This window comes from Arachis ipaensis, chromosome B4, assembly GCF_059453495.1.
Source record: "Arachis ipaensis isolate K30076 ecotype BB chromosome B4, ASM5945349v1, whole genome shotgun sequence".
In the NCBI taxonomy this organism is placed as follows: Eukaryota; Viridiplantae; Streptophyta; class Magnoliopsida; order Fabales; family Fabaceae; genus Arachis; species Arachis ipaensis.
This window is the reverse complement of record NC_142439.1, coordinates 52648552-52658832: the sequence shown is the minus strand read 5'-3', so window position 1 is coordinate 52658832 and position 10281 is coordinate 52648552.

Here is a 10281-nt window from a genome sequence, read left to right as displayed (position 1 = left end):
GCATCATTTAAAACGCGACTAGCATAATAAATGACGTGCAGAAGCTTGTCATGCCTCTGTCCCAGCACTGCACCAATGGCGTGATCACTGGCATCACACATTAGCTCAAATGGTAGTGTCCAGTCTGGTGCAGAAATAACTGGTGCGGTGACCAGCTTAGCTTTCAGCGTTTCAAACGCCTGCAGGCACTCTGTGTCAAACACAAATGGCGTGTCAGCAGCTAGCAGATTGCTTAGAGGTTTTGCGATTTTTGAGAAATCCTTTATAAACCTCCTATAGAATCCTGCATTCCCTAGAAAGCTTCTGATTGCCTTAACATTGGCAGGTGGTGGTAATTTTTCAATTACCTCTATTTTTGCTTGATCCACCTCTATTCCCTTGTTTGAGATTTTATGCCCAAGAACAATTCCTTCAGTCACCATGAAGTGACACTTTTCCCAGTTTATAACTAGGTTAGTCTCTTGGCATCTTTTCAGAACAAGTTTCAGGTGATCAAGACAGGAGCTGAATGAGTCTCCATATACTGAGAAGTCATCCATGAAGACTTCCAGAAATTTTTCCACCATATCAGAGAAAATAGAGAGCATGCATCTCTGGAAGGTTGCAGGCGCATTACATAGCCCAAATGGCATCCTTCTATAAGCAAACACTCCGGATGGACATGTGAATGCTGTTTTCTCTTGATCTTGGGGATCTACTGCAATCTGGTTATAGCCTGAGTAGCCATCCAAAAAGCAGTAATAATCATGACCTGCTAGTCTTTCTAGCATCTGGTCTATGAATGGTAAAGGAAAATGATCCTTTCTTGTGGCTGTATTGAGCCTTCTATAGTCAATACACATGCGCCACCCTGTAACTGTTCTTGTAGGAACCAGTTCATTTTTTTCATTATGAATCACTGTCATGCCTCCCTTTTTTAGGACGACTTGGACAGGGCTCACCCAGGGGCTATCAGAAATAGGATAAATAATCCCAGCCTCTAGTAGTTTGGTGACCTCTTTCTGCACCACTTCCTTCATGGCTAGATTTAGCCGCCTCTGTGGTTGAACCACTGGTTTGGCATTATCCTCCAATAGGATTTTGTGCATGCATCTAGCTGGGCTTATGCCCTTAAGGTCACCTATGGACCACCCAAGAGCTGTCTTATGTGTCCTTAGCACTTGAATAAGTGCTTCCTCTTCCTGTGGATTTAAAGCAGAGCTTATGATCACTGGAAAAGTATCACCTTCTCCCAGAAATGCATATTTCAAGGATGGTGGTAATGGCTTGAGCTCGAGTTTAGGAGGTTTTTCCTCTTTCAGAAGAAATTTCAGAGGCTCTTTCATGTCCTCTGAATCCTCCAAATCAGGCTGAACATCTTTAAAGATGTCTTCCAACTCTGATTCGAGACTCTCAGCCATGTTGATCTCTTCTACCAAGGAGTCAATAAGATCAACTTTCATGCAGTCTGTTGATGTGTCTGGATGCTGCATGGCTTTGACAGCGTTCAGCTTGAACTCATCATCATTGACTCTCAGGGTTATTTCCCCCTATTGGACGTCAATGAGGGATCGTCCAGTTGCTAGGAAGGGTCTTCCTAGAATGAGGGTAGCACTCTTGTGCTCCTCCATCTCCAGCACAACAAAGTCAGTGGGAAATGCGAATGGCCCAACTCTGACAATCATGTCTTCAATCACGCCTGATGGGTATTTAGTAGAACCATCAGCAAGTTGGAGACATATCCGGGTTGGTTTAACTTCTTCAGTTAAACCAAGCTTTCTGATAGTGGATGCAGGTATTAGGTTGATGCTTGCCCCAAGATCGCATAAAGCTGTCTTGGTGCAATTACCTTCTAATATGCATGGTATCAGAAAACTCCCAGGGTCTTTAAGCTTTTCAGGAAAGCTTTTCAGAATGACTGCACTGCATTCTTCAGTGAGGAGAACTCTTTCTATTTCTCTCCAATCCTTCTTATGACTCAAGATCTCTTTCATGAACTTGGCATAAGAAGGTATTTGCTCAAGTGCTTCTGCAAATGGAATCTTTATTTCAAGAGTCCTGAGATAATCTGCAAAGCGAGCAAATTGCTTATCCTGCTCCTCTTTCCGGAGTTTTTGAGGATAAGGTATCTTGGCTTTATATTCTTCAACCTTAGTTGCTGCAGGTTTATTGCCTATAGAAGTGGTTGAAGAAGCCTTTTTGGAGGGGTTGTTATCAGCATTTGTGTGTGTCTGATCCCTCACTGGCGATTGAGTGCCAGAGTTAGAAGCTGGAGTGAAACTGGACGCCAGCTCCTTGTCTGCTCCTGGCGTCTGAACGCCAGAACTGTGCCCATTTTGGGTGTTCAGTGCCAAATCTTGCCCTATTTGGGCGTTCAACGCCAGATTCTTGCCCATTTCTGGCGTTGAACGCCAATCCTGCCTTGTTTCTGGCGTTAAACGCCAGTTTTGGGCATGGTCTGGGCGGTCAGCGTCAGCCTTCCACCAATTTTCTGGCGTTTTAGCGCCAGAATCATTTTTCCCTGGGCTCTTACTGTCCTCAGGTGAATCTTTGGTGGGTTGCTCATTTCTTGGCTTTTTTATGCCTTGAGGTGGGGTAGTTAATGTCTTCCCACTTCTTAATTGAACTGCTTGGCATTCTTCTGCTATTTGCCTTGATAGCTGCTGCTTTGTTTGCTTAAACTGTTCGTCCATATGTATATTAGCTATCCTTGTCTCTTGTAACCTGTCTTTAAATTCGGCTAGCTGCTTTGTTAGAAAGTCCAATTGCTGATTGAATTCAGCAACTTATTTTACAGGACTGAGTTCAGCAGTTACTGTTTTAACCTCTTCAATCATGGAAGGGTTGCTGCTTAGGTACAGATGCTGATTCCTGGCAACTGTATCAATGAGCTCTTGAGCCTCTTCAATTGTCTTTCTTATGTGGATGGATCCACCAGCTGAGTAATCTAGAGACATCTGAGCTCCTTCTGCAAGCCCATAGTAGAAGATGTCTAACTGAACCCACTCTGAAAACATTTCCGAGGGACATTTTCGTAGCATCTCTCTGTATCTCTCCCAGGCATCATAGAGAGATTCATTATCTCCTTGTTTAAAGCCTTGGATGTCCAGCCTTAGCTGTGTCATCCTTTTTGGAGGGAAATATTGATTCAGGAATTTTTCTGTCAGTTGTTTCCATGTCTTTATGCTGGCCTTAGGTTGGTTATTTAACCACCTCTTAGCTTGATCTTTTACAGCAAATGGAAACAGTAATAGTCTGTATACATCCTGATCTATTTCTTTATCATGTACTGTGTCAGCAATTTGTAAAAATTGTGCCAGAAACTCTGTAGGTCTTTCTGTGGAAGACTGGAATACTGGCAACTTTGCTATACCATGATAATGAGCTGAGGATTCAACTCAAAGCTACTGACTCCAATGGGGGGTACGCAGATACTACTCCCATATGAAGCAGTAGAGGGGTTAGAATATGACCCCAGAGTCCTCTTGGACTGTTCATTTCCGCTTAGGTCCATGATGGAGAAAGGGAGATGATGTAAAAATAGAAAAAATATTTTTATTTATTTATTTATTAATTTATTTCAAAAATAAAATAAATTAAAATAAAAATGAGTAAAAGATTTTCGAAAAAGTGAGGAGAGAGAAAGTGGTTAGGAGATTTTGAAAAAAGATATGATGATTTTTGAAAAAGGTTTTAAATTTTGAAATAAAAATCTGATATTTTTTTTTAAGGGAGAGAGAAAAATAATAAGATAACACAGGATTTAAAATTTTTAGATCTGAGGTTCCTTATTTTCGAAAATTTTGGGGGGGAAAAGCACCAAGGAACACCAAACTTAAAAATTTTAAGATCAAGACACAAGGAAAACTTAAGAACACGAGAACACAAAGGAAGAACACCAAACTTAAAATTTTTAGAAGACAAAATAAATTTTCGAAAAACACAGAAAAATCAACAAGAAAACACCAAACTTAAAAATTTTAAGATCAAGACACAAGGAAAACTTAAGAACACGAGAACACAAAGGAAGAACACCAAACTTAAAATTTTTAGAAAACCAAAATAAATTTTCGAAAAACACAGAAAAATCAACAAGAAAACACCAAACTTAAAGTTTGGCACAGGATTTAATAGAAAAATTATTTTTTTCGAAAAAGATTTTAAAAAGAAAATAAGGATTCTAAGATTCTAACACAACAATAATAGGAGACTCTAAACAAAAAAGAAAAATTTTCCTAATCTAAGCAACAAAATAAACCGTTAGTTGTTCAAACACGAACAATCCCCGGCAACGGCGCCAAAAACTTGGTGCACGAATTATGAATCACACTTTTCACAACTCGTACCACTGACCAGCAAGTGCACTGAGTCGTCCAAGTAATACCTCACGTGAGTAAGGGTCGAATCCCACGGAGATTGTTGGTTTGAAGCAATCTATGGTTATCTTGTAAATCTTAGTTAGGAAGTCAATTATGTTTATCAGTTGAATTGCAAATAAACAATAGAGCATGGATTAAAGGTTACTTGTTATGCAGTAATGGAGAATATGTTGGAGTTTTGGAGATGCTTTGTCTTTTGAATCTATGCTTTCCTCTGTCTTCTTGTTCACGCACGCACGTCCTCCTATGGCAAGCTGTGTGTTGGTGGATCACCGTTGTCAATGGCTACCTTCCATCCTTCCAGTGAAAACTACGCTCACGCGCTCTGTCACAGCACGGCTAATCACCGGTTGGTTCTCGATCCGGTTGGAATAGGATTTACTATCCTTTTGTGTCTGCCACTAATGCCCAGCCTTCAGGAGTTTGAAGCTCGTCACAGTCATTCAATCCTTGAATCCTACTCAGAATACCACAGACAAGGTTTAGACTTTTCGGATTCTCATGAATACCGCCATCAGTTCTAGCTTATACCACGGAGATTCTGATTAAGGAATCTAAGAGATACTCATTCAATTGTATATAGAACGGAGGTGGTTGTCAGGCACACGTTCATGATTTGAGGGAGGTGATGAGTGTCACAGATCATCGCCTCCATCACAGTTAAGCGAGAATGAACATCTTAGATAGGAACAAGCATGTTTGAATGGAAAACAGAAATACTTGCATTAATTCATCGAGACACAGTAGAGCTCCTCACCCCCAACAATGGGGTTTAGAGACTCATGCCGTCAGAGAATACAAAGTTTAGATCTAAAATGTCATGAGGTGCAAAATAAGTCTCTAAAAGTTGTTTAAATACTAAACTTGTAGCCTAGGTTTACAACAAATGAGTAAACTATGATGGATGATGCAGAGATCCACTTCTGGGGCCCACTAGGTGTGTACTGGGCTGAGAATTAAGCAATCCACGTGCAGAGGCCATTTGTGGAGTTGAACGCCAATTTTTGTGCCAGTTTGGGCGTTCAACTCTAGCTTTTGATCCTTTTCTGGCGCTGGACGCCAGAATTGGGCAGAGAACTGGAGTTGAACGCCAGTTTAGGTCATCTATCCTTGTGCAAAGTATGGACTATTATATATTGATGGAAAGCCCTGGATGTCTACTTTCCAACGCAATTAAATGCATTCCATTTCGAGTTATATAGCTCCAGAAAATCCACTTTGAGTGCAGGGAGGTCAGAATCCAACAGCATCAGCAGTCCTTTTTTAGCCTGAATCAGATTTTTGCTCAGCTCCTTCAATTTCAGCTAGAAAAATACCTGAAATTACAGAAAAACACAGAACTCATAGTAAAGTCCAGAAATATGAATTTTTCCTAAAACTAATGAAAATAGACTAAAAACTAACTAAAACATACTCAAAACTATATGAAATTAACCCCAAAAAGCGTATAAAATATCCGCTCATCAGGTGTTTATTTTATTTTTCATGATCGATACACCATAAGCAAAAATGGAAGCGGAAGGAAGAACACGCAGCATCGGTTGACCTACCAACTGACGGTAGCAACTAGGAAAGTCGCCGTACCCCCTTGTTCATCTTTGGATGCACCGAGGACGGTGCAAACTTTTAAGTATGGGGAGGTCATCCGACCGCTCGACATTTTTGGGTGACAAGTTCTTAATCCCAACACTTTTATATTTCATTTTAGGATTTTTAGTTGCATTTTCTTATTTTGCATATGTTAAGCTTAATCAACATATTTTCCAAGGATTTTATCTATAGGGCACCGCAATTGATTGAAAAAAAAATTTTTTTAGAACTTGCTTGAATTATATACTTTGTGGAACATGATTTTTGAGCTAAGAACACAAGCATTTGAGATTTGAGCCTAATTGTGTGGTTACATCATATATAACCACTTATTTTCATTCTTGTGTGCATTATTCTCTTTCTATGATTGTAATCTTTGATTTGTTTAATTCTATATGTCCATTATTTTGTGTATACATGCATTTATATGATTGAGGCCATTGTTCAAATAGCTCACTTACCCAAATAAGCCTACCTTTTATCTTCCATTGATAACCAATTTGAGCCTATGCTTAACCCATTTGTTCTTAATTGTAGCACGTTACAAGCCTAAGTGAAAAATAATAAATGTCCCTTGTTTGGATCTTTGATTAGCTTAGGCTAGTGAGAGTGTTCATCATTTGATTTTGGGAGAGTTGGAAACATTGGGTAGAGATAAAAGTGTATTTTTGTACTTGTGTTGAGAATCTTGGGAATTGGGTACATACTCATGTATTAATCATGTATAAACCATATGCATTGATGTTCTTGTATATATATTTTAGTTTAAAAAAAATTAATGAAAAAAAAAGAAAGACAAGGAATTGCAACAAAAAGGGGACAAAATGCCCCAAAGCAAGGTTCAATAAAAGTCAATGCATATGGGTGGTGATTAAAAAGAGAATGCATGAGTGTGTGAAAAGGTGAAGAATGGGTAGTTAGGTTTGTTTAGAATTGTATAGGTTGTCATAGGTTAGGTGGGAAGTTTAAGTTAATCAAAGATTCAAATTTCAAGCTCACTTGACCATATGCATCCTACCTTGACCTTAGCCCCATTAAAACCTATGGGAAAGCCCTCATGATATTTGTATGCATGCATAAAGTAATTGTTGATTGTTAGATGAAAAACAAATCTTGGAAAGCATGATTAGGGGAGAACTTAGTGAATCAACCCCATACACTTGAGCGACTAGAGCGGATACACATTCGGTGAGGGTTCGATCGCTCAATTCAATGATTATCTTCTCTTGCAAGTTTGTAAAATCTTTCAATGATTCAATTCAATTGTGGGTTGATTTGATTGCTATTGCCTTAGCCCTTGTGTTTGTATATATATTCTTGGAAATTGACTTGTTTTGACCAAGTGGATGCATTCATATGGATAGATTGCATATAGATAGCTTGCATTGAATAAATGTTGATGTTCTTTTGCTTCTTTCTTGATTTTAGCATGAGGACATGCTTAGTTTAAGTGTGGGGAGATTTGATAAACCCTGATTTTGTTGTTTATTTTGTGCTTAATTTGGGGGATTTTATCACCTTTTCCCACATTTATTCAATGAAATAGCATGGTTTTGCAATTCTCCCTTGATTTGTGCTTAAATGTGAAAACATGCTTTTTAGGCCTTAAAATAGCTAAATTCAATTCACTTTAATTCCATTCGATGCCTTGATGTATTTGTTGAGTGAGTTTAGGATCATAAGGCAAGTATTGGATGTGAGAGATAAGGAGAAAAGCATGCAAAGTGGGAGAACTCATGAAGAAATGAAAGAACCGTAAAGCTGTCAAGTCCGACCTCTTCGCACTCAATCGACCATAACTTGAGCTACAGAGGTCCAAATGAGGCGGTTTTAGTTGCGTTGTAAAGCTAACATCCGGGGCGTGCACGCGCCATGTACGTGTGCGCGCCGATGCTGTCCGTGGCCCACTAAAGTGAAATCGCCCCCAGCGATTTCTGAAGTACTTTGGGCCCAACCCAACTCATTTTTAATGCTATTTCATGCAGAATTCAAGCTTGACGAAAGGGTGGAGCAATTGTTTGGTTGCTTAGCATCATGTAGTTTAGTTTCTAGAGAGAAAAGCTCCCTCTTCTCTCTAGAATTAGGGTTCTTAGGGCACTTCCATCTTAGATCTAGGTTTAATTCATGCTTTGATTTACTTTTCCTTTACAATTTCTTGTTCCTCTACTCTTTCTCTCTAATTTTGTATTTCATTCTTGTAATTGCTTGCTTTGTTGTTGATGCACTCTTCCTTCTTCTATTTTCTTTTAATGCAATTTAAGATTCATGTTCTTTTATCATTGATTTGCTTTATTGTTGTTTAATTCCTTGCAATTGAGTAGTGTAGATTTATATTCCTTGCAATTTTACTATGCTTTCGTTTTATGCCTTCCAAGTGTTTGATAAAATGCTTGGTTGGATTTTAGAGTAGATTTTAGTGCTCTTGGCTTGGGAAGGTAACTTAGGAACTCTTGAGTAACTAATGTCCAAGTGATTGACGATTGGGAGCCATTAATGCTAGATCTCACTAATTGATTAGGTGTAGAACTAGGACTTATGGACTTGGATTGACATAGCTCATTTGACTTTCCTTTATTAGTTAGAGGATGACTTAGTGGGGTCGATCCTTGCCAATTCTCATGTTGTGGTTAGTGATTAGGATAGAGATCCTTGACCACCAACCCTTGCCAAGGCCTTTTTGTTAGTTTATTTCCATTGCCATTTACCTTACATGCCTCTTATCCCAAAAACCCCAAAATACCTCATAGCCAATAATTGATCACTTCATTGCAATTCCTCGTGAGACGACCCGAAGTCCAAATACTTCGGTTAAATTTCATTTGGGGTTTGTACTTGTGACAAAACCAAATTTTTGCATGAAAGGACTATTTTTGGTTTAGAAACTATACTTTACAACGAGAATTCATTAGTGGAATTCTAGACCACACAAAAGTTCATTCATCAAGACACCTTTTGATCAATTGCTTATATCTTTCCCAAGCTTCATAGAGGGACTCACCTTCCTTCTGTCTGAAGGTTTGGATTTCCACTCTAAGCTTGTTCATCTTTTGAGGTGGAAAGAATTTGGCCAGGAAAGCACTGACCAGCTTTTCCCAAGAGTTCAGGCTTTCCTTAGGTTGTGAATCCAACCATGTTATAGCTCAGTCTCTTATAGCAAAAGAGAAAAGCATAAGCCTGTAGACCTCGGGATCAACTCCGTTGGTCTTGACAGTGTCATAGATTTACAAGAATTCATCAAAGAACTGATGAAGATCTTCCAATGGAAGTCCATGAAACTTGCAATTCTGTTGCATTAGAGAAACTAATTGAGGCTTAAGCACAAAGTTGTTTTCTCCAATGGCAGGAATTGAGATGGTTCTTCCATAGAAGTTAGAAGAGGGTGCAATAAAGTCACCAAGCATCTTTCTTGCATCTCCACCATTGTTATTAGGTTCGGCCATGTCTCCTTCTTTTTCAAAAATTTCTGTCAGGTCGTCTCTAGAGGGTTGTGCTTTAGCTTCTCTTAGTTTCCTCTTAAGAGTCCTTTCAGGTTCAGGATCAGCTTCAATAAGAATGTCTTTATCCCTGTTCCTGCTCATATGAAAAAGAAGAGAACAGAAAAGAAGAGGAATCCTCTATGTCACAGTATAGAGATTCCTTTATGTGAGTAGAAGAAGAGAAGAATAGAAGAAGGAGAAGAGAAAAATTTGAACACAGAGAAGAATAGGGGGTTCGAATTTTGAGTGGAAGAGGAGTGTTAGTAGATAAATAAACAAATAGAGAGATGAGAGAGGGAGATTGAATTCGAATTTAAATTAAAATAAAAGAAATATATTTTTGTTTTATTTTAATTATTAAATAGTATTCGAAATTTAAGAGAAAAGATAGAATAAAATTTGAAAAAAAGATAAGAAATAGTAATTAATTTATTTAGTTTTCAAATTTTAGAGAAAAGATATGATTGGAATAGAAAACTTTTTAAAATCAAACAAAAAGTCAAGTAGTTAATTGAAAAAGATTTGAAAATCAAATTTGAAAAGATAGGAAGTTAGAAAAGATTTTGAAAATTGATTTTTGAAAAAGATATGATTGAAAATTATTTTGAAAAAGATTTGAAAAAGAAATTTAAAAAGATTTGATTTTTAAAATTAAAGTTAATTACTTGACTAACAAGAAACAAAAAGATATGATTCTAAAATTTAAAGATTGAACCTTTCTTACGAGGCAAGTAACAAACTTAAAATTTTTTAATCAATCACATTAATTGTTAGCATTAATTTTGAAAATATGAAATAAAAATAAGAAAAAGATTTTGAAAATCAATTTTTAAAATTTTCAAAAAAAAATGAAAGAA